Source organism: Hypanus sabinus, chromosome 7, assembly GCF_030144855.1.
Source record: "Hypanus sabinus isolate sHypSab1 chromosome 7, sHypSab1.hap1, whole genome shotgun sequence".
Taxonomy (NCBI): domain Eukaryota; kingdom Metazoa; phylum Chordata; class Chondrichthyes; order Myliobatiformes; family Dasyatidae; genus Hypanus; species Hypanus sabinus.
In genome coordinates this window covers 62,059,965-62,087,802 of record NC_082712.1, presented here as the reverse complement: position 1 = coordinate 62,087,802, position 27,838 = coordinate 62,059,965, and the positions used below count along the sequence as shown (strand labels likewise).

At 43.4% G+C, this 27,838-nt stretch overlaps 1 protein-coding gene and 1 long non-coding RNA gene across 2 annotated transcripts in view; one reads left to right on the top strand and one right to left on the bottom strand.

Annotated features, from left to right (window-relative positions):
• Positions 1 to 7,200, bottom strand: part of LOC132396839 (uncharacterized) — a 75,212-nt gene extending 68,012 nt beyond the window's left edge. Inside the window, exon 1 of the long non-coding RNA XR_009513147.1 lies at positions 7,159 to 7,200. This is a non-coding gene — a long non-coding RNA (uncharacterized LOC132396839). The remainder of the gene's footprint in view (positions 1 to 7,158) is intronic.
• Positions 1 to 27,838, top strand: part of svep1 (sushi, von Willebrand factor type A, EGF and pentraxin domain containing 1) — a 259,210-nt gene that overhangs the window by 38,719 nt on the left and 192,653 nt on the right. The gene's annotated exons all lie outside the window — the stretch shown is intronic.

Sequence of the window (27,838 nt, the reverse complement as noted above, 5' to 3'; positions counted from 1 at the left end):
GATGTGGAGGTCGGAGGCAAGCGACGAGGGGTCGAATGGTTCGATGGTTGAGCTCCAACGATGTGCACTAAACTGACTGAACTTTGATAAGTTGGCGCCTTTTGCTTTTTCTTTTCTTGCATATATATTGTATTGCCTAGTACTCTTTTAGTTTTAGTAAACTCTTTAAAGTGTATTTCATAACGGTATCTGTTGTGAATTTGATACTGTGTGCGGGCGCAAGGCATAAACTTGATTCTCACAGCACCTGCATGTACAGGAGGTGGGGTTGGTGTGTGGCTGGATCTCCTTTTCTCCTAGACATATACCAGCCTGTTGGTTAAGTGTTACATTTGTGGGGGCTCATCCGGGATTCGATTGTCAGGAACTGTGGAATTGCACAGGCAGCAGTGCGGAGATGGACAGAGATAAGATTGTTAGCTGGTGCGAGTTGGAAGATGTACCGGTGCAGTATGCCTGTGTAGTGAGCGGGGTGGATTTTCGCATTTCGGGGGACGCGTTAGTGCGGGGCTTAAGTTTGGTAAAAGGTATTGGGCAGGTAGAATTGGTAGCTAGACGGTGTGGTAAAGAGGTGGAGTCTAGCTGGGTGTTGGTTCGTACGAGTGCTGACATCATGATGTTGGAACTGCCAGCGACGGTCAGTGTTCCAGGGGAGGCAGGGCCGTGGGGGCTCCACACTCTCTCCGAGGATGAGGATGATGAGACACCGGAGGAGGAGCTAGAGCTAGAGGTGTCCCCCAGAGAGGTGCCCGTCACTAGTAAAGTGGGGTCGGAGGGGAAAGGCGTGACTAGGCCCCACCCCCCATGTAGGGTGGAAGCCTCGGAGCTGGCAGCCACACTTAACTCCCTGGTGGGAGTGGCTGAGAGGCCATGGCTGAAGCTGGGACTGTTCTCCGGAGCCAAGCCTACCCCGGATGGGGAGGTGGACTATGAGACTTGGATCGAGCATATGTCTTTGATATTAGAGGAGTGGCCAAGCTCGGAGGAGGACAAGAGGCAGCGATTGGTGGGAAGTTTGAGGGGCTCGGCAGCCAAAACAGTCCAGGAGTTGAAAGCTGAGAAGCCTGGGGCCTCAGTGGAGGAATACGCAGAAGTTTTGGATGGAGTATTTGGGTTGTCAGGGGAACCCTGGCTGCTTTTAGCAGAGTTTCAATGCCTGGAACAACGGAGAGGGGAAAAGCTTTCCGAGTACTTATTTCGGATGGAGGGGATGCTTACGGGGTTGCGGCGCCGGGGGGTAGTGAAGGCGCCTGACATGGCTAGCGTGAAGATGAGTCAGATATTCAGTGGCTCTCTGGAGGAGGACAAGGTGGCGTGGATTATCCGGCAGGCTTTTAGGAAAGGCCCCCCTCCATCGTTCGGGCAACTGATTAGAGAGGTGCGGGAGGAAGAGAGAGCGTTGGGGCAGAAAAGGGGCGCAGGCCTACGGGAGCGATCCTCAGCGATACAGGAAGTGGTGGCTGGGTGGAGGACTGACAACCTCCAGGGGAGTAGGGACCCCCCTCTGGAGGGGAAGGACAGGGGAGGTACCCACTCCCAGGGGCGACCAGTGCAGTGGGTTGGGAGCGGGAGCCGTCCTGGGAGAGGAGGTTCGGCAGGCAGCGTGTGCTTTAACTGTGGGAAAGAGGGGCATTTCAGGTGGGACTGTGGGCGGCCGAGGGTGTGCTATAGCTGTGGAGAGGAGGGACACTTTAGGTGGGGTTGTGAGAGACAAGGAGTCCCGCGGAGGACAAGCCCCCCCACGACTAAAAAGGGAGAGGTGTCGGGAAACTTAGGAGAGGCTCAGTGAGGGAACAAACTGGAGCCTCTGGAGGAACACGTTCCCAGAGATCAGCCGGAAGACCACCGGGTGCCCACGCCTTTATTCCGGATGGGCTGGTAGGACCCCGTGCCAGTGTGTGTCTACAGATAGAGGCAGTTTACGCAAAAGCAGTTCTTGATACGGGATCGCAGGTGACCTTATTGTACTGGTCTTTCTACAACCAATATCTAAAGCATTTGCCTGTAACCCCATTTGACGCCCTGCAGATTTGGGGTGTGAGCGAGGGTGACTACCCGTACGATGGGTACCTATCGGTGAGATTGGAGTTCTCGGAGGGCGATGTGGGAGTGTCGGAAGCAATTGAGACATTGGTGTTGGTGTGTCCTGACCCGGTGGAAACCAGTGGTGCTGCCCTCCTGGTGGGGACTAAATCCGCTGTGGTGCGACAGCTCCTGGGAGCTTGTAAGGAGAAAAGTGGGGGAAGACTTTCTGGAGACCCTCTCGGTGCATCCAGTGTTTCGAGCAGTGTTCGCAAAAGGGGTTGCCTCCCAAGGGCTGGACCCGGAGTGTAAACGAGGGACGGAGTGGTATACGCAGGCTCATGCAAGGTGATCCGACCAAGGGAGGTAGTACTCGTGATGGGGACCCATAGAATTCCAGGAGTGCCGACGAGTGAAGCCCTGTTAGTAGACGCCCTGGACAATCTTGAAGGGGAGACACGATTTCCGGCGGGGGCGCTGGTGAGGCCCGAAGTGCAGAGACTGGGGTGGTACATGCAAGGCGTATAGCTATAAATGTCAGGAACACTACGGCAAGAGAAATCACCTTTAAGAGGGGAATACCGTTGGCACATCTGTTTCTGGTGACGGTAATGTCTAGCGCACCAGTGAGGACCCCTAACAGGGAGGGATTGGTGCATCGAAGGGAGCTGACCGCTGAAGCCTTTAACTTCGGGGATTCCCCAGTGTCGCCAGAGTGGAAACGCAGGCTAGTGGAGAAGATGCTGAAGATGGAAGCTGTTTTTTCTCGGGGCGAGTTTGATGTTGGCTGCTCCAAAAGCACTCACCGCACCATCCGGGTGACGGAAGACACCCCGTTCCGAGAGAGATCCCGACGGCTGGCCACGGCAGATGTTGAGGACGTGCGGCAGCACTTGTGCAAGTTGAAGGAGGTCGGAATCATAGCTGAGTCTCGAAGTCCTTATACGTCCCCAATAGTGGTGGCACGGAAGAAGAATGGGAGGGTGCGCATGTGTGTTGACTACAGGTCTTTGAATCGGCGAACTATCCCTGATCAATATACTGTCCCAAGAGTCGAGGACGCATTGGCCTGCCTGAGCGGAGTGAAGTGGTTCAGTGTGCTGGATTTAAGAAGTGGGTATTACCAGATCCCGATGAGTGCGGGCGATAAAGAGAAGACAGCCTCTATCTGCCCGCTGGGGTTCTTTCAGTTCGAACGAATGCCCCAAGGCATATCGGGAGCCCCAGCCACCTTCCAGAGGCTCACGGAGAGAACTGCGGGGATATGAATCTGTTGGAGGTGCTGGTGTACCTGGACGATTTGATAGTGTTTGGAGCGACTTTGGAGGAACATGAGGAGAGGCTGTTGAAGGTGTTGGGCCGGCTTAATGAAGAAGGGCTGAAGCTTTCCTTGGACAAATGCCAGTTCTGCAAGTCGTCGGTTAACAACATTGGCCATATCATTTCGCGAGAGGGAGTGGCTACTGATCCAACCAAGATAGAGGCCGTGACCACCTGGCCGAGACCCCAGAAAGTGGGTGCCTGGCGCTCATTTTTGGGGTTCTGTGGGTATTATCGCTGATTTGTGAAAGGATACGCCAAAGTGTGTCACCTGTTGACTCAGCTGTTGTGTGGCTATCCCCCGGAGGGACAGAAAAGGAAGGGGGACCAGAGGCAAGACGCTGGAGGATACTGGAACTCGGCGGAAACTTTTGGTTCAAGATGGGATGATCGATGTGAAGAGGCGTTCGGATCTTTGAAAAGGGAGCTGACCCAGGCCCCGGTGTTGGCTTTTGCTGATCCCCAGAAGCCATATGTGCTGCACACGGATGCCAGCCAAGAGGGTCTAGGGGCTGTTCTGTACCAGGAGCATGGCAAAGCGTTGAGACCGGTAGCCTTTGTCAGCCGAAGCTTGTCGCCCTCTGAGAGAAACTATCCCACTCACAAGTTGGAGTTCCTGGCGCTGAAGTGGGCGGTGGTGGACAAGCTGGGCGATTACCTGGACGGAGCCAAGTTTGAGGTGAGAACGGATAACAATCCTCTCACTTATATTTTGACTTCGGCTAAGCTGGATGCCACAGGACATCGGTGGCTGGCGGCATTGTCGGTATATGATTTCAGCCTGAGGTACTGCCCCGGAAGCAAGAATATCGATGCGGATGCTTTGTCACGTCGGGAGCCGGGGGAGGAGGAGAGGGACGAGGAGTGGGAGAGTGTCCCTGCCCCTGGAGTGAAGGCGATGTGTCAGTTTGCTATCACCGTGAAGGCCGAGGGAAGAGGGAGGCTGGAACGAGCCATGGACCAATTGGGGGTTTTTGACGATGCCATACCCCTAGCTTACTGTGACCTGACCGCACTGCGGACTAAACAGTTGCCAGAACTGAGTCCGGGGGAAGTGGCAGCTGCTCAGCAAAATGACCCAGGTCTTGGCACTGTGTGGAGAGCGGTCGAGAAGGGGGATGTGGCGTGGGCCAAGAAGGAGAAACACCCGTCCGTGCCTCTGTTATTGAAGGAGTGGCCTCGGTTAAAGTTAAAGAACCAAGTCTTGTACCAGGTCACGGTGCCTCAGGACCAACCCCGCCGTTGGCAACTGGTCCTGCCAAAGAAGTATCTGCAGACTGTACTCCAGGCCTTGCATGATGATTCTGGACACTTGGGAGTGGAAGAGACCTATGGATTACTCAAAGACCGATTCTACTGGCCCCGGATGAGTGCGGTACCTCTGGACCTGGTGTGTATGGATTATCTGTTGATTGAGCCTGACATCAACAACACCGCGAATGTCTTAGTCATCACCAATCATTACACTCGCTATGCTCAGGCATTTCCCACTAAGGATCAGAAGGCGACAACAGTGGCGAAGGTGTTATGGGAGAAGTATTTTGTTCATTACGGCCTTCCTAGGCGAATCCATAGTGATCAGGGGCGGGACTTTGAGAGCCGGCTTATCCATGAATTAACCATATAACAATCACAGCACGGAAACAGGCCATCTCGGCCCTCCTAGTCCGTGCCAAACTCTTAATCTCACCTAGTCCCACCTACCCGCACTCAGCCCATAACCCTCCACTCCTTTCCTGTCCATATACCTATCCAATTTTACCTTAAATGACACAACTGAACTGGCCTCTACTATGACTATGCTTGGGGTTGAGAAATCCAGGGCTACCCCTTATCACCCACAGGGAGATCCACAGCCAGAGAGGTTCATCAGGACCCTATTGGACATGCTCGGGACACTGGAGATTGGGCAGAAAAGTAAGTGGAGTCGTCATATTGGACAATTGGTTCACTGTTACAATTGTACTCGCAATGATGCTACAGGGTACTCGCCCTATTATCTGATGTTTGGGCGGGAAGCGAGGTTGCCCATTGACTTGTGTTTTGGGGTTGAAGTGGGTGAATTACCCGGGAAGCCCTATCTAAAGTATGTGTCCGACGTGAAAAGGGAGTTACAGCGGGCGTACAAGTTGGCCGAGGTGGCGGCTACCAAACAAAATCAGAGGGATAAGATGTGGTATGATCGAAAGGTGAAGTTTGTCCAATTACTGCTGGGCGACCGGGTCCTTTTACGGAATTTGGGACTCTCTGGTAAGCACAAGTTGGCAGATTGATGGGCGGCCAGCCCCTATGTAATATAGAGCCAGATGCTGAATCTACCAGTTTACTGGGTGAAACCTGAGGATGGGAATGGACCTATCAAGGTGCTCCATCGGAATCACCTGCTGCCCCTGGGTCAAGCGGTGCAGGTGGACAAGGAGCCTGAGTGGGAGGTTGCGCCTAGTGCAAGGATTCTGCGAGGGCATGGAGCGAGGGAGGAGGCTTGCTGATATGGGGATTGTATTCATTTGTTAATCAATGGGGAATGTTATTTTGTCTTGTGAGGCTGGGAACGGGGGGGGGGGGTTCGCGGGTTTTCGAGAGAGTCGGGAGGAAGAAGCTGAGGAAGGTGGATGTGTGCTGCACTGCTCGGTCAACCACTGGGGGTGGTCCCGGGTGCGAAGACGTGGAGATTGGAGGCAAGCGACGAAGGGTCAAATGGTTCGATGGTTGAGCTCCAACGATGCGCACTAAACTGACTGAAATTTGATAAGTTGGCGCCTTTTGCTTCTTTTTCATATATATTGTATTGCCTAATACTCTTTTAGTTTTAGTAAACTCTTTAAAGTGTATTTCATAATGGTATCTGGTGTGAATTTGATACTGTGGGCGGGCGCGCGGCATAAACTCGATTCTCACAGCACCTGCGTGTACGGGAGGTGGGTTGGTGAGTGGCTGGATCTCCTTTTCCCCTAGACATATACCAGCCTGTTGGTTAAGTGTTACGTATGTACAAAATATTTACATGAGCAAGAACAATTCAAAATTCAAACATTCTGTTTAGGTTCCAAATCATAGATATTAACAAAAGCCAAATTCCTGTTTAGTTAGAATCAGTGATATTCATTAGAATAACCTTTGTTACTCCAATTTCTCCAATTATTTAGATCTAGTGTTATTCCCTATTTAAAAGTTTACAAACTAAACTTTCCTTTTTTACGTATCCCCAGTTAATTAGAAAACCAAATACAATTCCTATTCTCAAGTCTAACAGTTGACTTCAGTTTCAGTTCCAGGCAGAATGTCTACAGGTCTAAATTCAAATTCAAAAATTACATATACACTGTTTAGCTCCTTTCACGACAACTCTCCAACATCACAAACAACTCTTAAGCAAAGTAAATCTCATTTAGTAACTTATCAAAGTCTTCACAAAAATAATCAGTTCCTGCAGAAAATCAAATTTGGATTCTTCGAATGAAAATAAACTTATGCATCCAACCATATTAAATTCTCTGCGTCATTACACATTTCGTTCCTGCACTGGTTCTTCATCTTAGGTGGCTCGCAATCTTGTTTCTTGGTTCATTGGAATGAAATAGTGTATCATCCTCAGAAAGTTAATTCACAAACTTGTACAAAAACTTGACCAAATCCCTTGGTGTGATTTTACAGAACAAATTCCCAACTACATGAAAGGGATTTTGGACACTGGTCTCTGCTCGTTAAAGCTGCTGTGTGTTATAACCATAGCTTCAATAAATCTTTTATCACTATTGTCTCTCCTCCAGGGGATTCACCCTGGGGGTTTCAAGTTAGTAGGGTAAAGGTACTTACTACTAATTCCACTCATAATAGTGCATGTCTTCAGCTTCTACTTGTTGTTGTGTTTCTCTCTTTGTCTGCCCTGTGTCCAGCCTGCCACACCCTCGCATACCGTTTTTTTCAAATTCTTTTTCTTAAATCGGTAAACCTCATTTTCATCCCTCCGCAGGTGGAACTTTCTAACATTACAACTTTGTGTTTAATTAACCTGGGTTACACTACACACTGGCCTCACTGACTTTCCTGCTTTGCAAGTCATGGCATTCAGCTACTTTATTCTGTATATTGCCCTGCTGCTCCCTGTATCCTACTGAGCTCACATCAATTATTTCTATGCATTCTTAGTTCTTCCTTCCATTGTTCTTGACTGTGTTTAATTCTGCACCTGAGATTTTACTCCTTGTCAGAGGTTTAACCACATGGACAGATATTGCATTTCTGTTGGTTGGCATTTTACCTCAAGATAGAATGTTACTACCTGAAAGGTACTTTTGATATATAAAACATTCCATGACGCACCACAGGATCAAATAACATAGTGGTAGGTTGGCAGGTTAATTAGCTGTTGTCCACTGTCTGTAGGTGAGTTGAGGTGTGCTTTGCGGAAATATAGTCTATTGGGAAAATCAGTTGGGGAATAGGATTACTCTATGAGCCAGCATTGACTTAATGGGTTCAATGGCCTCCTTCTATATTGTAAGAAAATACTGAAATATGGAAAGAAAGCATCTTTGAACCACTTAACAATTTTAAGGAGAATATTGAATGATAAAAGAAAGCTAGAGGCTTAGGAAAACAATACCAGAGTTTAGGGAAGACTCAGATGAAGCCATTCCCACTAATGGGAAACCAATCAAATTCAGCAACATCCAGTAGATGGAAAGGGAAGAATGCAGATATCTCATTGTTTAGAAGTTACGTGAACAGGAAGAGATGAGTACATACAAGGTTTGACCTGTAAAAATCCGTAGATTGGAACTTAAAGTCAGACAGCCCTGCACCAGAAATCAATATAAGTCCACAGACATCGGAGTAAAATGTGAACTGTATTTGGTGCAAGTTAGGACATGGAGTGCAAGGTTTGGATAACCTCGAGTCTACAGAGAGTAAGATAACTGTAAAATAACAGAACTGTGAGGGAATGGTCTAAAGGTGGAAAGGCAGGTGATTGGATAGAGCCAGGAATAGATGACCTTGCTGATGTTTATCTCATTAGAGATACAGCTGGGTAACAGGCCCTCAGAGCCCACACTGCCCATGTGACCAAATAACCTGCTGACCCGTGTGTCTTTAGAATGCGGGAGAAACCGGAGCACTCAAAGGAAATCCATGCTGTCCGGAGGAGAACGTATTAACTCCTTACAGTCAGCGATGGAATTGAACCCAGGGCACTGGCACTGTAATAGTGTTATGCTTACCGCTACACGATCATGCTTCCCACAGTGGTGGAGTGTAATATGGATAGATGTGGATAGATGTGCTCTCAATTAAGTAAGAGCGATATTGCAACTGTAATCTATTGAGCGGATCAAGAGGTGCTCAAATCAAGGTGATTACAATAATTTGATCAGATTAATTTATTGTTGTATACACCAAGAGGAAATGAAATTCCTTGTTCACATAAAACTCATGGAGTAAAAAGTATACATAGTAATAACAAATACAATCAATAATACAATGATGTCCACAAGTTTGTGTCCCTAGCCCCTGCTTTAATCGCTTTATATTTATGACTGTGAGGCGAAGCACGGCTCCAATGCCATATTTAAGTCTGCTGAAGATGCCACTGTCGGTGAATGAATCAGAAGTGGTGACAAATCAGCATATAGGAGGGAGATTGAATGGTGCCACAACAACAACTTCTAACTCAGTGTCAGCAAGACCAAGGAGCTGGTTGCTGACTCCAGGAAGAGGAAACCGGAGGTCCATGAGCCAGAGGTAGAGAGGGTCAGCAACTTTAAAATCTGTCTTGGGTTCAGCACGTAAGTACCATTACAAACAAGTATGGCAGTGCCTCTACTTCCTCGGAAGTTTGCGAAGATTCGGCATGTCATCTAAGACTTTGACAAGCTTCTATAAATTTGCAGTAGAGAGTATCATGGCCTGGTCTGGAAACACCAATGTTGTAGAATGGAAAAAACCTATAAAAAGTAAAGAATATAGCCCAGTCCATCTCGGGTAAAGCCTTTCCCATGATAGAGCACATCTACATGGGGTGCTGTTGCAGGAACGCAGAATCCGTCATCAGGATGTCCCACCGTCCAGGCCATGCTCTTTTCTCACTGCTGCCATGAGGAAGAAGGTACAGGAGCCTCGGGACAAACATCACCATGTTCAGGAACAGTAATTACCCATCAACCATCAGGCTCTTGAGCCAGAGGAGATAGCTTCACTGAACTTCACTCACCCCATCGATACTTCTGCAGACTTTGGCTGTCTAGCATGCTTCTGTCTCCTGAGGTAAACCTCGATCATGCTGAGGCCATACCATCTGAAGCCATATAAAAAAAATCTAGGGTGACCAAGACTTTTGTACAGTACAGTATGTAGTCAGATAATAAATTTACTTTGACCTTTGCAACAGCAGAATGCGGCAGTCTATAGTAGTGCAATCTAAGGTACAGTAGTATGAAAAGAAATGGGAATGTCAATAACAGAATAACCAAGAGTGATAGAGTTAAGAGTACAAGAACATGGTTGCACCACTGGGAATTGGGTGTGAAAGAGTCTGAAATAATTGTTAAGTGGGATAGCCAAGAATAAGGAGGCAAAACAAGATTAGTGCCAGGCCATTCAGAGGTGATGACAGGAATCATTCCTTAACACAAAGCTGGGTGAAAAGTTAGAACCCTGTATAAATTCTTGAGGCTGGGAATCTACGGCTTAAGTGGAAATATTTTTATTAAGCAAATGAACTCAAGGTTATAAAGCCAAGGTGAGTAGATGGGACCATGAGAGTTTGTGCATTCCCAGGAGTTTGAAACTTTTTGCAGTTTCCACTGCTGTCTACTTGCTAAACCCATCACCTGCCTGCTATAAATGAGAAAGAAGTTACACCCCTGCCTCACCGACAGCACAATCAGAAATCCCAAAGTGTGTCAAGAGGATTTAGGGGCAACGGTGGCATTAGGAATAATCTGTGAACCATAAGCAACAAGTTCTCATTATTTTCCAATCAGTTGATAGAAGAGCTAGGCTGCCACCTAGCTGTCATGGGTGCTAAATCCAACCAGATCCATGCCATTGGATCATCCCTTCCCGGCAGGGTCAGGCATAATGACAAGATTGAGCAAGGTCCCAGACAAAGTGCAGTGTTGCATAAAATCCTCATCGGCAGAGCAGATGGATGTGACAGGTCTCGGTCACTGGGAGGCTGGATGAAGAATTCAATAGATGAAGAAACTCCATTCTTCTTGAACTTGCTTGCTACTGGTTGCAAGTGTTTTTTTTCCAAACGTTGTATGTCTGCTGGAGTACTTACCCAGATTTAAACTACTTGTGCACCATTTTCATTCACAGGGAAGCTATTGTCTTGTGAGCAACAAAGTCCTGTGCCCTTTGGGGACCAAGTGAAGTGTTCCACTGGAAATCATGTCACAGACCCATATCTGGGTAGTTTCCAGGTTATTGTGAGCCTTTGGACTGAGTGGAATGGCTGCTGCGGCCAGGACAAGGCCTTTACAGGTGCACATCTGGACACCGCAAACAGGGAACTGCTATTACCTTTCTAGTACCATGCCAAACCTGAAAGTTTGAAACCCAAATATACAACAGCATTTGTTACCTGAGAAGGCTCATGGTGCAACATCCATGACAGTACTTTCAGTGAGAGAAGGTGGCAGGTATACCTTCCTCTGGAAGCAAAAGCCTGCAAGCAGCAGGTACACACTGTTGACTTTGCAACAAAGAGTCCTCCAGTTAATCATCCAACTGAGCTTCCTGTCATGGTCATTGTCACCCCACTCCCCAGATCTGTGTCGCTAAAATTTCCCTTCATCCTGAGTGTACATCAACCAGTTCTTGGTGCTGAAGTCAAACAGGAAGAATCCTTGTACATTGATAAAGTTCTGTCATCCTTTCCAAAAATGGACAAGATAATCCTTCATAATACAAGATTTGGAAGAGGCTCTAACATATGGAGAGGTGCCATTAGGAAGGACAGTGATGGCAGGACTAATTCTGGTAGTGTTTCTATCCTCAGAAAATACATGAAGTAAAGACTTAATGATCACGTCTATGTTTTTTCAGATAAAGCAACAACTATTGAATAACTCAGCAACATTCCTATTAAAAATAATGGCACCTCAATGTAAGAGATGTTCAAATCACCACAGCAGGAGGGGAGCCAATGATTGCTGTGTTGAACAGCTCTTGGTGGAATGACATCCATCGGGATTGCACTGAGGCACGGAAATCAACCCAGATCACAAAGACAGAAAGACAGCAACAGAAGACCTTAATTCCCTTGTACTTCTGGAGAACTTCCAAGCACATCTTTGTGTAAAACAAACTGTCCACTCATTCACTTCACACCTGAATTGACATAGGACAGGGTTGTGGACTGGCATCCACTGACTCCTCCATATTGCTAATATCTATGAAATCAATAGCAAAGGACTAACTGCCACTCAGCTTTCACATCCAATACTGGGATAGCTTCAAACTTTCTTGACTCCATGATGGGCTTAAAATAAAGCCAGCACCAATAACTGAACACCGTTCGTTAGATGATCATATAGAAAGTACACAGTTCAAGGAGGGTCTTGATCACCTCACTGGATTGTACAACAGTTAGTCAAAGTCGTTTCTTCTCATAAGAACAAATACAGTATATGTATGCATAAGTGCAACCAAAATTGTATTTGCAGCAACATCACTGGTACATTGCTTCATATAAGCAGCATTCACAAAAAAAACCATGTAAATGAGAAAGAGAATCAAAAAATTATTGTTCTGTGAACACAGTACAGTGTAAGACATCAAAAGTATTTTAAGTTATAATAAAAATAAGTAAATATGGTAAAAAGGGGATTAGTGAGGTAGTGTTCATGGGTCAATATGTGATTCTTACAAGAAAAACTGCAATTAGAACACAAAAAAGCCCATTTTATTGCAAGTGATCAAAGCAGTCATGGTATTGCTATAATGTGGTGATTAAGATTGTGACAGATGTTTCAAGAACCAAATGGTTGAAGAGAAGTAGCTGTTCTTGAACCTAGTGGTGAGGGATTTCAGGCTTCAGTACCTCCTGCTCAATGGTAGCTGTGAGAAGATGGCATGGCCCAGATGGTGGGCATCTTTGTTGAAGGATGCAGCCTTGCTGAGGCAACACATCCCACAGCTGCCAGTAATGGTGGGGAAGGATATATATGCCCATGATGGATGGGCTGAGTCCACTACTCTCCACAGCTTCTTACACTCCTGCGCATTCAAATGGCATACCAGACCACGATGCATCCATTCAGGATACTTTCAACAGTACAACTGTAGAAGTTTGTTAGAATGTTTGCTGACAAGCTGAACTCCTTAACCTTCTAATAAAGACCCTGGCCCATCTTCCTTTTAATCACATCAGTTTGCTGGGCTCAGGACACTTAAAGTGTGATAATGCCCAGGAATATAAAGGAGCTGACCCCCACACTCCCCAACAAATCCCCAATGTAAACAGACACATTTCCCCTCCTTCCCATCTTTGAAATCAACAATCATCTCTTGAGTTTTACTGATGATGAGTGAGTGGTTGTCATTGCAGCACCACTCAATGGGCAAAACAATCATTCTTCAGCGGTCAAAGTATGTCCATATTGACAGTGAAAAGCTAAAAATAGTAGAACCCTTCGTTACTATGCCGGACGCTCCTTCCGAAGGGCCAACAAAAATGTGGAGATTCAGTACAGACAGACCCCTTTTTACCAGTCGTGCCTGCATCAAACTGTTTAATAACCACGACTTAAGTCCACAGACCATACTTCCAGTATATAAAGAAATAGTAATCCCAACTCTCCTCGAAGGCTGTGAGATTTGGATAACTTACAGATAACATTCAAAAAACCTAAAACCCCAGCACAAACACATTTTTGGGAAGATCCTCAACATAAACTGGGAGGAATGCTGCCTTGGAGTCAATAACATCACGCAGGCCAACGTTCTCTCTGAGGCCCTGTCAGTAGAGATGCCGAACTTGTTGTTTGTACACATCTGATGTTTCCATAGCAAGACAATGTTGTAAGCTCAACTAACCAGTGAAGAAAGCCAAAAGAAGCTTTTGCAGGTACCTTTAAAAAAACATCAAGAGACATGTCATTAAGATCACATGCTGGAAGAGCAGCCCAGAAGAAGGCTTCCAGCTGAATATGTGTCAGATTCAGATCCAGACTCATTTACTTATCACATGTACATCAAAGCATACAGTGAAATGGGCCATTTGTGTCAAAGACCAGCAGAACCTGTCGATGTGCTGGGGGCAACCCAAAGTTTTGCCACACATTCCAGTGCCAACATAACATGACACAAAGCTCAGTTAAACAACGCAGAATACAACAAACAGAAGCAAAACAACAACAACAAAACAAGCTCCTTTAGTCCCTGCCAGCCCTCCACCCACATACACACACAGACAGTAGTCCGACCCCAGGACAGGCCTCCGGGCCTCCAGCAGATTCACAGACAATGGGTCTGGAGCATGTCTTAGTCCACTAACTCAAAGCAATCCCATAGCTGCTCCTCTGCCTCCTGCAACCACCTCTTTGATGTCGGTACCCCTGATGCCTTGTTCTTTAGCCTCTGCCTGTGTGCAGTAGGGGGAGGACAACCAGATGATTATATTTTAAGAAATGTGGTCTAGGGATGGAACGGTAGGCATTCTTGATGGTGGTGTAACATTGGTCAAGTGTGTTGGGAACCCTGCTGCAGCAGATGATGTGCTGATGGTAGTAGGCAGAGATTTCATCAAGCTAGTATCATGGCAAGGCTGTAAAAGGCGTCAGGTTAGGCCATGGCGCTCAGTACATCAGCCACCTCTTTAGTATCTGCCTTGGCAATATGTGGTCAGGATCATGTGGTGAATTCTCTCGGCACGCATAACAGTCGACTCTTAATCATTAGGTTTTCTAGATTGAGAGAATAAGAGTGTGACATGGCTACTATGTCCGAGCACTACAAAGAGGTTAACATGAACGACTGCCCCCCACTTCTTGTCCTCCTTGAATCAGCTGTTTGTTCTATCTAGTGGATCAAAAAACCCTCGGATTGCAGTGCTGTATCGGGAATGATACTGAGCCATGTCTCAGTGAAGCAGAGTACACAGCAATCCCTCATTTTCCTTCAATACAGCAATCTTGACCTTAGTTTCTCTATCCTGTTCTCCAGTGACTGTACATTAGCCAACAGTATGGTGGGGAGAAGTGGTCTCATACTCCAATGCTTTAACTTTATTCAATAATTAATGCTCCCATGAGCCAGTTAAACCTGATAGTAGAGCTCAGGATCTGGGAAGTGTTACTGAGGGAACTGCTAAATTTATGCATTTATTACTGTGACAGCTGTAGCTTTGTGGGTAGTTCTCTCATGCCCAGAGCCAATGCTCATCGTTTCATCTTCTCTTCCAGGGTTTGACATAGAGTTGCAAATATAGTACAATGGTATAGAAGTTATGTTACTTCACTAGTGAGCAAGAGTCTGGAACAGCATTCAAATACCACCATGTTATTAAACACATTTAATTATGTAGTAGTTTAAAGACCTTTCATTAGGAATCTGAGCATGAAACCACCAGGTTTTTGCTGAAAATCCATTTACGTGGTAAGGGAATTTGATCTTTCTCCTTGTTCTCACTGAAGCCCCAGAACAATATGACTGATTCTGAAGTGGCTTGGCATGTCTTTCAGTTCATGGGCAGTCAGGAATGAGAGATACATTTTGACTTTTTGTCAGTGGTGCCCTTAATCCATCAATGAAAAGCAACAGAAATAAAGGCTGACTTAGCAGTGCAGATCTTGGAGGGTGTTAGAGGTATTGTCCTACAGATCAGATCTTGAACTAAGGCCCAGCCTGTTTCTTGACCTGAATGTGAAAGACCTCAAGTCACTATTTTGAATTAGGGTAGTAAAGATGTTCCTGGCATCGTGTCCCTGAATCAATGTCACTGAAAAAATTTACAAATTATACTGACAGACCCAAATTGATGTTAGTTGAAGATTACTGTGCACAGGTTTGCAGCCACATTTCCCACGTGTCAGCAGTGATCATACTTCAGAAGTATTTTATTGCCTATTAAATGCTGTACTTGCAATGGCCTGGGGTCGTGAAAAACTCAATTTATATGCTCTTTGCTTGTCTCAAATGTTTTATGATAACCTTATCAGAAACCGAGCCAGATAAAAGAGACATTAGGTTTGGTGACCAAAAGCTTGGTCAAAGATTCTATGGAGCTACTTAAATAATGAGAGAGGGTGAAAATGCAGAGTGGTTTAAGAGATGTCTAGAGCTAGGGGCTGCCAATGTTAATTTAGAGTGCAGAGAATACCAGAAGTGGTGAATGGAGAGATCTAGCAAGGCTACAACTATGGGGGTGTTAAAATTTGAGAAACAGCATTAACCATCTTGATCCTTGTTTGTAGCAGATCAGTCATGTATCCTGTAGCCTGAAGCAAAATATTAAATTTTGGACACAAGAGATTCTATGGATCATTAATTTTTTTGGAACACAGAAATCGAGCTGACGTGGTCTAAGTCAGAATTTATGCTGAACATTAACATCCTTTCATCTCTCTTCATCCCACTCGATTGACCGGTCCTCCAGCTTGGCCTTACATTTGTTCTTGCCAACTACACTTTGCAATCTCCATTCTCCTCACTCAGTCACTAAGGCCTGAACAGATTAGATATAGCAAAGTTATTTCCTTTGATAGGGGAGTCTAGGGCAAGAGGGCATGACATCAGGATCAAAGGACTTCCATTTAGAACAGAGATGCAGAGATATTACTTTAGTCAGAGGGTGGTAAATCTGTGGAATTTGTTGTCACGAGCAGCCATGGAGGCCAAGTCATTGGGTGCATTTAAGGCAGAGATAAATAGTTTCTTGATTAGCCAGGGCATCAAAGGGTTTGGGAAGAAGGCAGGGGAGTGGGGATGACTAGAAGAATTAGATCAGCCCATGATTGAATGGCGGAGCAGACTCGATGGACCGAATGGCCTACTTCTGCTCCTATACTTTATGGTCTTATGGTCTTACTTAATTGTTCAGCATAAACTTACCCCTAGTATGTAGTTGAGTGGTAGGATTGGGGAGTGGGAAAATTGGAGAGTTGTCAGAATAAAACAGGATTTGTGTAGGCCTAGTGTTGATGGCTGCTTGATGGGCAGGTGGATCAAATGGCCCAGCTTCATACTACCTGACTATCTTTGGGAAGCATGGTAGCGTAATGGTTAGCACAACGCTTTGCAGTACCAGCGACCCGAGTTCAATTCCCACTGCTGCCTGCTAGAAGTTTGTACGTTCTCCTCGTTACCGCGTGGCTTTCTTCCTGGTGCTCTGGTTTGCTCCCACAGTCCAAAGACATACCAGTTAGTAGGTTAATTGGTCATTGTAAGTTGTCTCGTGATTAGGTTCAGATAAAATTGTGGATTGCTTGACAGTGAGGTTTGATAGGCCGGAAGGGGCTATTGGACACTGTATAATTCAATAAAGTGGGCCATTAACTATATTTATACGCAAGCGCAGTGACAGAGGCAGTGATGTAAAGTGAATCAGCCTGCAACAGTCAGAATGGAGACCTGATTCATTTCAGTAGTCGGTAAGAGGACACAGACCCATAAAATGTTATGTGTGAGTGTGGATGAGGCAATATTAATTCCTGAAGCACGGATATAAATTTTAACTTTACAAATATAATTCACATTGAAGTTTAAATGTCATTCACCCATACATGACTACCCATGATTACAGCCAAACGAAACAGCATTACTCTGGGGCTAAGGTGCAAAACATTGTACCAACAGTCATACACAGCACAAGGTCCGTATAGCACATATAAGATATCAGTAAAATACAGTCACACAGAAAAATATAGAGTCCAAGTCCCTGAGTCCATGAATGTTGCGGGAGTCTGCGGTCAAACACAATACAGCTTGTCTTCTGCTGAGTGAACTCTGGGAACAGCACCAACTCCAGTTTCGATGCTGTGCCACACTGCCCCCAACACTCCAGTACTTTCTGTTTAGGTTGGACAATAATTAAGGCTCATCGGACTGGGGTAAGAAGATATTTGTTTATGCAAAATGCTGGTGAATCTTAGGAATTCCCTTTTCCAACTTTGTTATATGAACAGATTATAGACGTTTCCTAAATGTGGAAATGAAGTGGCAGAGGGATCTGATAGCCCAGTACATTGTTGCAGTACAGCTATTTCTTGATGTTCACTGTAAAGAACTACAAGTGCTAAAATATTTCCTTTTTGCCACAGTTAACTGATCCCAAACCACAAGAGTTTGACTATAGAATAACATCAAAATCAACTCTAGTCATAGTAGTAATGAAATAAACAATTACTATAATGTTTATTGTGTGCTCATGGACTTGGCAACTCGAGTTCCAACAAAATTGTTTCAATTAGTAACTAACCTTCACACATCCAGAATGCATAAAGAATTTGTGTGTGTTTTTGTAGGAACATTTAACTAATTCCAAGCCATTATCACTGTTTAAGACCAATTCTATTCTTAATTTATCTACACTAGTTACAAAATGACCCCAGTTTCTACTACTGACCTACACACAGGGCCAGTATAGAGAGGCCAATTACCCCTATACCACTCATCTTTGGAATGTGAAAGGAATGCAGAGAATCTGAAAGGGACAGGAGGATCAAGCAGACTCTATCTACACAGAGGGCACCAAGGTCCGAATCCAATGTGGGTCGCTGGAGGTGTGTCAGCAACTGCTCCCAGTGGCCATTTTATTATGTACACCTGTACACCCCGCTCATTAATGCAAACATCTAATTAGCCAATCATGTGGCAGCAACTCAGTGCATTAAAGCATGCGGTCATGGTCAAGAGGTTCTGCTGTTGTTCAGACCAAACATCAGAATTGGGGAAAGACAAGTGATCTGACAGTGCCAGTTGGGGTGGTTTGAGTCTCTCAGAAGCTGCTGATCTCCTGGGATGTTCATGCAAAATACTCTCTAGAGCTCACAATGAATGGTTTGAGAAACAAAATAAATCCACGAGCGGCGGTTCTAAAGGCGAAAACACCTTGCTAATGAGAGAGGACAGAGAAGAATGGCCAGACTGGTTCAAGCTGATATAGCCATTCATTACAACACTGATGTGCAAAAGAGCACCTCTGAATGCACAACACATTGAACCTTAAAGTGCCTGGACTACAGCAGCAGAAGATGAAGACCATACACTCAGTGGCCATGTTAAGTACAGGAGGTACTTAATAAAGTGGCCACTGAGCTTATACTAGAAGCACAGCTGTGCCACCTTGAGCACTGTATCCATTCAGCTCCTTATCCCCAAGATTACGTAATGAACACTGACAGATCAAAGGAGGAGCATCTAAGGCAGACTAGTAAATTTCCTGGGATGATGCAGTTGCCCAATGGGAAGTTTAAAAGAATGCATCAATTATCAACCGAAATGGACGACCCCCTTTTCCCTCCAGGTGCTGCTTGACCTGCTGAGTCCTCCAGCAGACTGTCTGTTGCTCCAGATTCCAGCAAGAGCAGTTTTTTGTGTCTCTATTTGTATGCTCTTAGAAAACTGAAGTTCCAGGGCACCAGAATAACTCAGGATTACTTAAGGATTAAGTAAGGACTTCAAGGCATTGTTATTATTTAGTTGAAGAGAAACAGATTTTGAGTAACATTTTGGATCCTGTCTTAACTAATAAATGAAACTTTTATTGAAGTAATAAATTAAACTTTCTCCTCTGAGGCAAAGGAAGTATAGTCATTCATAAATAAAATTTTGCTGATACAAATAAGTGTCCTGTAATCAACTTCTTACAATTTTTTGCAAACGTACATGTCAAAATATATTCCTTTTCTCAGGATAGCAATTGGCAGTAAAATCCAACAGGGCATCACACTGGATTGAGCTAACCTGGGCAGGAAAATATCCCATACACAGTACAGAATGATTTAAGCACATGCATTTGAAGCTGTGTGTTACCTGTTCATAGAGCAAGCTCAACTCCGGATTTATTTTCCTACTCCCCAGCCACTCTTGGTTTGAGTGCTTCGACTTCGCTGCATTTACTGAAATTGTCTGGCTTTTACTCTTGGCAGTAAAAGGAATAATAATGCAACTTCCATCAGATGTTTCCAATCTATACTGTCTACAGGATTTTGTGCTTTGTCTTGGATTCCTGGAATATTGTGAAATGAGGCAGCACACATTCCGAGGAGCAGAACTGCAGTTCTTAAACTATGATTGTAATTCCACAGCCGGTTCGTAGGGCACAGTGAATGCTAAATTTCTAAAGCCCTAAATTTCTCTGAATTTGTACTTACATCATAACAGTGCTCCAAAGTGCTTATCAGGAACATAATCATAGATTATCACTAATGCTGATCAAATAGGAAATTCCTTAAAACAGAAGAACATGAAAGAGGAAAAGAGGTATTGAGAGGGAATTCCCAGCAGTTTTAAACTGTGGAATTCCTTCTCAATACCTCTGTTGTTTTCAGTGGTAGGGTAATGGGAACTGGGAATAACCATGTGGCCAGATTAGGCAAATGGCAGAGATTTTGAAAGGAGTAGAGTAGAATAGGAGATTATAAAGGGAGATGAAGGACAGCATATTGCATGGTAATGTTAGGGTGTATTCTAGGGGTATAGAATATAGCAAATATTAATTTCAACAGCAACTGGACTTCATTGCTGAATATGGATTGTAGATTGAATTTAAAATGCAACTCAGAACATTGGTCTTCCTGGAGCTGCAGACTGGAGTCAATTGCAAGCCAGGAAATACTCCATTGACCTGAGATGTCTACATATGCATGAATGCATCTCAGAAACAACAGTGATTAACACTCAATTTGAGTGTGCTGGTGGGAAGATCTTGGTGGCTGAAAATTATATATAACTCAAAGGCAGTATTATAAATGTATTGTAACTATAGAAGTTGTCCTGATACATTTGATCTTTGGCACATAAAAATATGATATAATGTTGGGTCAGGGAGCCTCTTTCCAGAGTGACTCCAAGAATAATGCCTGCTTGTGTGTGCCAAACAAAGACTTCTACACTACCAGTTACATATTTTGTTGACAACCACAGCAGTAAATTCCGATTCTAATTTCATTATTGATTGAGTATTGTTCTGGCTTCATTGATACAGTTGTCCAGACAAGGTTAAAAGTGTATTAGAAGAGCCTGAAGTCCTTGGATTTACTTCCGTTTTCTCATTTTGAATAAAATACAGTATATTGTCTCCTATAATATAAGTAGTCCAATCATTTAGTTATTGAGTTTTCTACTACATCTGCTCTTAGTTCTGGGACCAAAGGAAACAATGTTCTAAAACAATGAGGAATAGTGCAACGATTACAAGACAGTCAGTTCGGCAGATTCAAACACATAAAGCATCAGAAGCTTTCTTTTAATTAATTTACAAGGCTTGAGTTTCATTGCATGGACAATTGTAATTCTTATTGCAAATCATCCCTGTAAAAACTGTAATGAATTGCCATCTCAAGTTGTAGCATTCTACATGTGGAGGTCTGAAACAGGCAGAACTGTAAGTAGAGTTATTTTCTTTGACTGTACCTTCCAAACATGTGATTATTGCTGCCTTCTGCATTGTCTTTACTGGCAGTGATAAACTGAGAAGGTGTTTGCCAGAAGGGCAAATCAATAATCTGCATGTATTGATAAACCCATAGCGTAAAATTTTCTATTGTCCGATTTTGGCAGAGGTTTTACACAAAATTGAGGTTGAAGGATTACTTTCAGGTTCAAAGACAACTGAGCAAGTTCAGGATATATTGAATAAAATGTTATTTTCTGGATTACAAACTACATCAAAATGAGAAATGCTTGACTCTGGATGATTTGTTGCACTGCATGGAAACAGCCATTAAAAACATTGATCACAGCATTCACAGATTGTTGGGAAGGAGGAAGTTTCCAATCTCCCTCCATTCAGATGGTGGCTCTGCATCAGAATATCTACTCTAATGTTTGTATATTGGTCAATTTGTCTGATTGAGCCAAGGTTCTCCTTCCTAATTCCCATATTACATTACTTGTGTGTCATACAGGTGAAATTCAGGTTGAGAGTGAAATTGGACATTGACATTGGTGAGAAATGGCTACAAGAAATGAGTAACTGGTTATACACATGGTCCATTTCCCTTTTTGTTAATCTCAAACAAATATAGGCCTATTAACTTGTGTAGGACTAATGTCTCTTGTTACAACCACGGGTTGCCAGTTGAATATTCTGAGGGCTTGAAGTTTTCTTCTTTTGGTTTTTTGTACTCTCTGCATTTTATTAATTATAATTATTTGTATTGTTGCGCTTCAGGGTTTTTTTATGTGTTACTGTTTGGTTTTTTCTAGTTTACATTTAAGTTGCAATTGTCCTTGATTATTTCCAGTTAATTTTCCAGGACTTTGCAGGTGTCCAATTAAGTGTCCTTGGACCTTTGTCTTTTATTAGAATAGTTATTTGTTATCTTGTAGTTAGTCTGGGGCACAGACTGTTTTGTGCCTGAGGTGTATTTAAAGGGCAATTCTAACCTCTCATTGCTCAGTCATTTTGATTCTTGCTGAGTTATCCAAGACCTTGTAAGTTCAACTGCTTTGTTTTGTAAATAAAATTCTTAGCTTTGATTAACCTCTCCAAGTCTCTGCATGATCTTGTGCATGGGTCCGAAAGTGCAGCATGACACTCCCCTAAGTTCACTCAGCATTCAAATTTACTAATTTCACATTTAGGGAGAAAATGCTTCCTCTATCCAATCCTTAGATTTGCTTACTATTTTCAAGCAAACCATCTTGCCCATTACATGCCTGCAGTTTCAAGTCTTACATAATACCTACAAAGCATGTACTCATCCACTAGCTGTCACAGCTTGAAATGTAGCACATCATTTACTAACCCTGGCATCATGCTATGTAGTGTACCAACCATGCTATAAATATTATTCATTACCTCTGGCATCATGCCACATAGTGTACCTATATTACTTACATTACAGAGTTATAATGTCATGTTAAATTAATTTGTAATGGTGGAAAGTAAACATGGCTAAACCGAACACTCCCAGTGATTAATAGTGTAAATTCACATTCCCAGCATTTCTTTTTATATTGGTCTTCCAGCATCCAACTTCCCTTGGTTGTGTAGACTTATAGACTGTTAATGCAAATGAGGCATTTCACTGTATGTTTCGATTTACACATGATAAATATACTTGAATCTTGAATCCACAGTATTTTGCTTCCGTATCCATACAGATTAATATATTTTTGTCATAAATGTGACATGTCTTCTTTTCCCTTCATTATCCAGTTGTAAGGAATTTTAAAGAAGCAGTATGATGATTTGAGCACCTTCGCTCTGTCAGCCACAAAAGGCATGATTTCAATTCAACTTCCTACTCCCATTCTGACATGTTGGTCCATGGCCTCCTCTACTGCTACAATGAGGCCATATTCAGGTTCGAAGAGAAATACCACGTATTTTGTCCAGGTAGCATCCAACCAGGTGGAATGAACATCGATTTCTCTAACTTGAGGTCACTTCACACTCACCCTTCTCTATTTTTCCATTCCCCATTCTGGTAACACTCTTGTCCCTTCTCTTCTCCTCATCTGTTCATCACTTCCCTCTGGTGCCCTCCTCCTTCCCTTTCTTCCATGGTGTTCTGTCCTCTCCTATCAGATTCCTTTTTCTTCAGTACCCTTTCCATCTATCACCTCCCAGCTTCATACTTCATCGCCACTTCCCCACCTACCCACCTTCCTCCTCACCCGTTTCACCTGGCACCTGTACTCCTTCCTCTCCAGACCTTCTTATTCTGGCTTCTCCCTCCTTCGTTTTCAGTCCTGATGATGGGTCTAGGATGAAATGTTCACTGTAAATTCCCCTCCATAGATCAGAATCCGGTTTACTATCACGAGCACATGTCGGAAGATTTGTTGTTATGTGGCAGCAGAGCAGCAATAGATGATAGTACGTATTTTTTAAAAAATGCTATATATCACAATAACAAATATATATACTGTGTGTACTTGTATATATCTATATCTCTCTATATATATTTATGTGTATGTGTGTGTATGTATGTATATATATATAGAGATAGATAGATATAGATATAATTACATCAAACAAGTAGTGCAAAATAAGGACAAATTTTTAAAAATCGTGAGGTAGTGTACATGGATTCATTCACAAATCTGTGGTGGCAAGAAACAAGTTGTGTGTTAAAAGTGCGTCTTAAGGTTCCTGTACCTCCTTCTTGATGATGACAATGAGAAGAGGGCAAATCCTGGGTCCTTAATGGCAGATGCCAATTTTTGAGGCATCACTTTTTGAAGGTGTCCTTGATGCTGGGGAGGTTAGTGTCCATGATGGAGCTGGCTGAGTTTGTAGCTTTCTGCAGTTTTTTTCCAGTCCTGTGCAGTAACCCCCACCCACCACCCCCAATACTGGACGGTGATGCAACCAGTTAGAATGCTCTCTACAATACATCTGTAGAAATTTGCAAGAGTCTTTGGTGACATACCAAATCTCCTCAAACTCCAAATGAAATACAGCCTAACTTGCAGAGTTCCTCCAGCATTTTGTGGGTGTTCCTCAAGATTTGCTGCATCTGCAGAATCTCTTGTGTTTATGAAAATATGAAAACAGAGGAAGATGTTAGGGATCATTATGGAGTTGTGAAATTACGGGTTATTACTAAAATGAGAACCAGTCTTAAGGAAATAAAACCTGTACCCAATTTAACTTGCAATTGACATTTAGTGGCTAATGAATGGGTGGGAACATTCTCTACATTGTTTCTGTTATTAGGACATTGTTAAAGATGCAACCCTCCACTTACGGCACAGCTCAGGTCAGATCTGTTTTGTCCATCTTGTAACAAAATGGGTAGATGTTGTGTGTCTGGCTTTGGAACAGGCACCAGTGTTGAATGTTCAAAGGGAAAAAGGGGTTCTGCTAGCTGGAATGCGCTACCATTGTAAGTATGAAATTCTATAAATTGACTTGACTATATTCCAAAACGTTAAAGTTCAAAGATTCAAGATTCAAAGTACATTTATTATCAAAGTATGTGTAATTATACACCCTTGAGATTTGTCTGCTTACGGGCAGCCACAAAGTGTGAAAGAACCCAGTTTTTAAAAAAGAGCAACCCAAATGCGCAGAGAAAGAGAAAAAAACACAGATCGTGCAAACAATAGAAGAGAGCAGCAGTATTCCGAACCAAATTGAGTCCTTACATCCAAATCCCCAGACCAGCGGAGTAAGCCCAAAGCCTTGGTATTCAGTTCATTGGTGGGGCAAATCACCGCAATGTTTGTGGATGTGAAGCGCAGCAGCCAGGGGCAATCTCACAGCATCAGTGCCATGAAGAGCGGAGCCCCCAGTCTGTCTAGGCTGGCGTTTGATTTGACTATACCAATTGAAACTGTAGCTACTTGCTTATTGTTGATTTGGAGTTGAAGAAGTATAAAACATGGTATCAGGCGAGTGAGGTTTCCTTGGAATCTCTTGGACTTCTTTTCTCTCTCCTGGTGACTTGCTTTGTTATTAAGTACCTTTATATATCCCCAGTTATGGCTTCCATGTCGCTCAGTTTTAGGGGGTCACATTAGAAGGTACAAGACAAGAACTGGAAGACAACACTGGAGGTTGTCAGCAATGTTGATACTGTATTTCACCAGTGATATAGAATCCTTCAGTATTGAATATTGTAAGAAAGCTTCACTCGACTGTGAAAGGAGGCATTCAAAATTCGGTGCTTTGTTAGTGCACTCATGTAGTTTCGACAGACAAAATTATGTAATGGAGGTTTGAGATTTACTAACAAAGATGATGCTGGAGTGTGGTGATTAATTGAAAGCTGTTCCTTGCTGATATTCTCATTACTTGTATTATAATCATTCTTCTCTTTCAACTATAAATCCTATGACTTTAACTAATACGTATAACAAATCTCCCAACTTTATATTATGCATTCTGGTTTTTTTCCCTCATACTACCTCAATGCACTGTTGCAATGAAAATATCTGTGTGGATGGTAAGCAGAACGAAGTTTTTCATTGTACCTTTGTGCATGTGTCAATAACAGCCTAGTTTCAATTGGATGGCCAGGCATGGTCACATCATCCCCCTGAGATAATATCCATATTTCAATCATTCAGAACTGTGAAGTTTACGGTATTCCAAACTTTTTGATGAGATGAAATCAGACAATCATTGGGTACTGTGGAACACTAAGTGTCAAAGTTCAAAGTATATTTTATTATTAATGTATACATTGTATCAATTATACATAAAGGATGTATACTTGATACAACCTTGAGATCTGTCTCCTTACAGGCAGCCATGAGACAAAGAATTCTAATGGAACCCATTAAAAACAGAAGTCTGTCAATAACCCAGTGTGCAGAAGGAGAGAAAAAAACAAATCATGCAAACTATAAAAGCAAGCAAATAGCATTCGGAACTGAAGTTCACAATGATAGGCATCACTGTAGCCAATCCAGAAGTCCACTAGTCTCCGACACCCACACTCAAACCATTTCAATCTAGCCCAGAGCTTTGAATTGCCCAAACCTCAGGTCATTCCCTGCCCTCAGGCTCAGGATCCACTGCCTTGATACAGCCAGTACCCAACCCTCCAATACAGCTCGGCTCGCAAATCAATCAAACTTCAGATCTTTCCTCGCCTCGCCTTGTTTAAGATAGCAATGCAATAGAACTGGCTCAAACAATGGAAAGGAACAATATCTTGAGTATAATGCCTGCTGCTCCAATTAATACTGGTTATTACTTAAGTATATTTAAATTATCAGACATCTTTGTACACATGCTAAATTTGTTTTCATTGGTCGCACTCATCTCTAGTCAGGTCATAGGTTTGTCCCATTCCAGAGATTTAACACTGAAATTTAAGTAGATATTGTGGGCAGCCCTGCAGAACTGCTGTTGTGTCAAAGGAACCAGAGTTTGGCCACCCTTTGATGTAAATGAAATTCCAACAGAATCACAAAGCCAAGTTAGGAATCACCTCAGGGTCAGGACTTTGGGCCAATATTTAGTTTTCCCTCAATAACTCTGAAAATCAATTAACTGATCATTTTCAAATTGCCTTTTCTGAGATCGTGTCTTAATGTTAAGTTCAAGTTCAGACATTGTTGTGGGCATACATACTCTGGCATAAATGCAATAAAAGTTAAGAGCAGCGCAGTACATTACAAACATAAATTACATAACGCAATAAGCAAAACAGTATTAAGACAACAGCTACGGCTTTCCAGAAAATTGCTTCATTGTCCATAAAGCACACTGTAAAAGGGTATATAGATACCTTTGTAATGCAAGCCTTTCTTTCTGCCATTCATCAACAAGACATGTATAGAGTTGTGACTGAGAAAGGCATCAGACTAGTTGAAAAGTGAGCTGATTCAACTGCGACATTCCAAGGGAATTGGATACGTACTTGCAGAGGAGATATTTCATAATTTTTGGATGAGGACGTTTTTAAAAAGCACAGGCCAAGTTAGATTCATAGAGAAATATATTGTAGCATGGATACAGACCTTTGAGCCTAACAAGTCTGTGCTGAACATGTTGTCTTACTATCTAGTACCATTCTCTCATATTCATCTCACATCCCTCTGTTGTGTGAACGATGTCACTGGAGAGAAGTACTGGTAGCTATGGCAAAATGAGACAGAGCAGACCTCATATTGAGACCACTTTCAGAGGAAAAAGGCCTTTCTGATGCAACACTACACGACATTTGATGTGCAAAAGATCAAAGGACAATTCCATATTTACAATGGTTCCTTTGAACTATACACCCACCTCACACCTCCCTCTTCACGCCCACATGACAGACACCTAAATGATGAATTTAATCAGCAGCGTCTGATCTTCCAATTAACTGCGGCGTCTTTCAATTAGAGGTGGTTCATGGTCTTAGGAACACATTGTTCAGAGCTGCAGTTTAGATTTAATCCACAATTCATATTTGAATCTGAAGACTCGTGACTGAAGTCAGTTGCTGAAATTATTTGTAATATCTGCTAACCCCAAAAATATGCTCTAACAGTCCCACTTTGACCCTCCTGGACAAAATAAATTTGTACCAGGAAAAACCAACCTTAGGGTGGATCTACTCCAAAGGGCAGCAAAAAGGCCCTTCCTTGGAATTCCCCTGTTACTTCATGTGTATTTGCATCTACCCTAATGGCTACCTACAAAACGCTAAGCAGACAGATCGTTCCAGAAATTTGAACTGCGGTCTTTAAAAAAGCAGCTTCGTTCGTCTGCCTGTTGGCTCCTTCCCTGCTGGCCGATTGCAGATTAGTCACATTCCTTGTCTTCGCCCCCTCGTTGTCTGGTAGCTGAAACTCTCTCTTTCCAGGGGCACCAGCAAGGTGAATGTATCAGGCTCACAGGCCCTCTCATCGATGTACAGGAAGGCGTTGGGGTGGT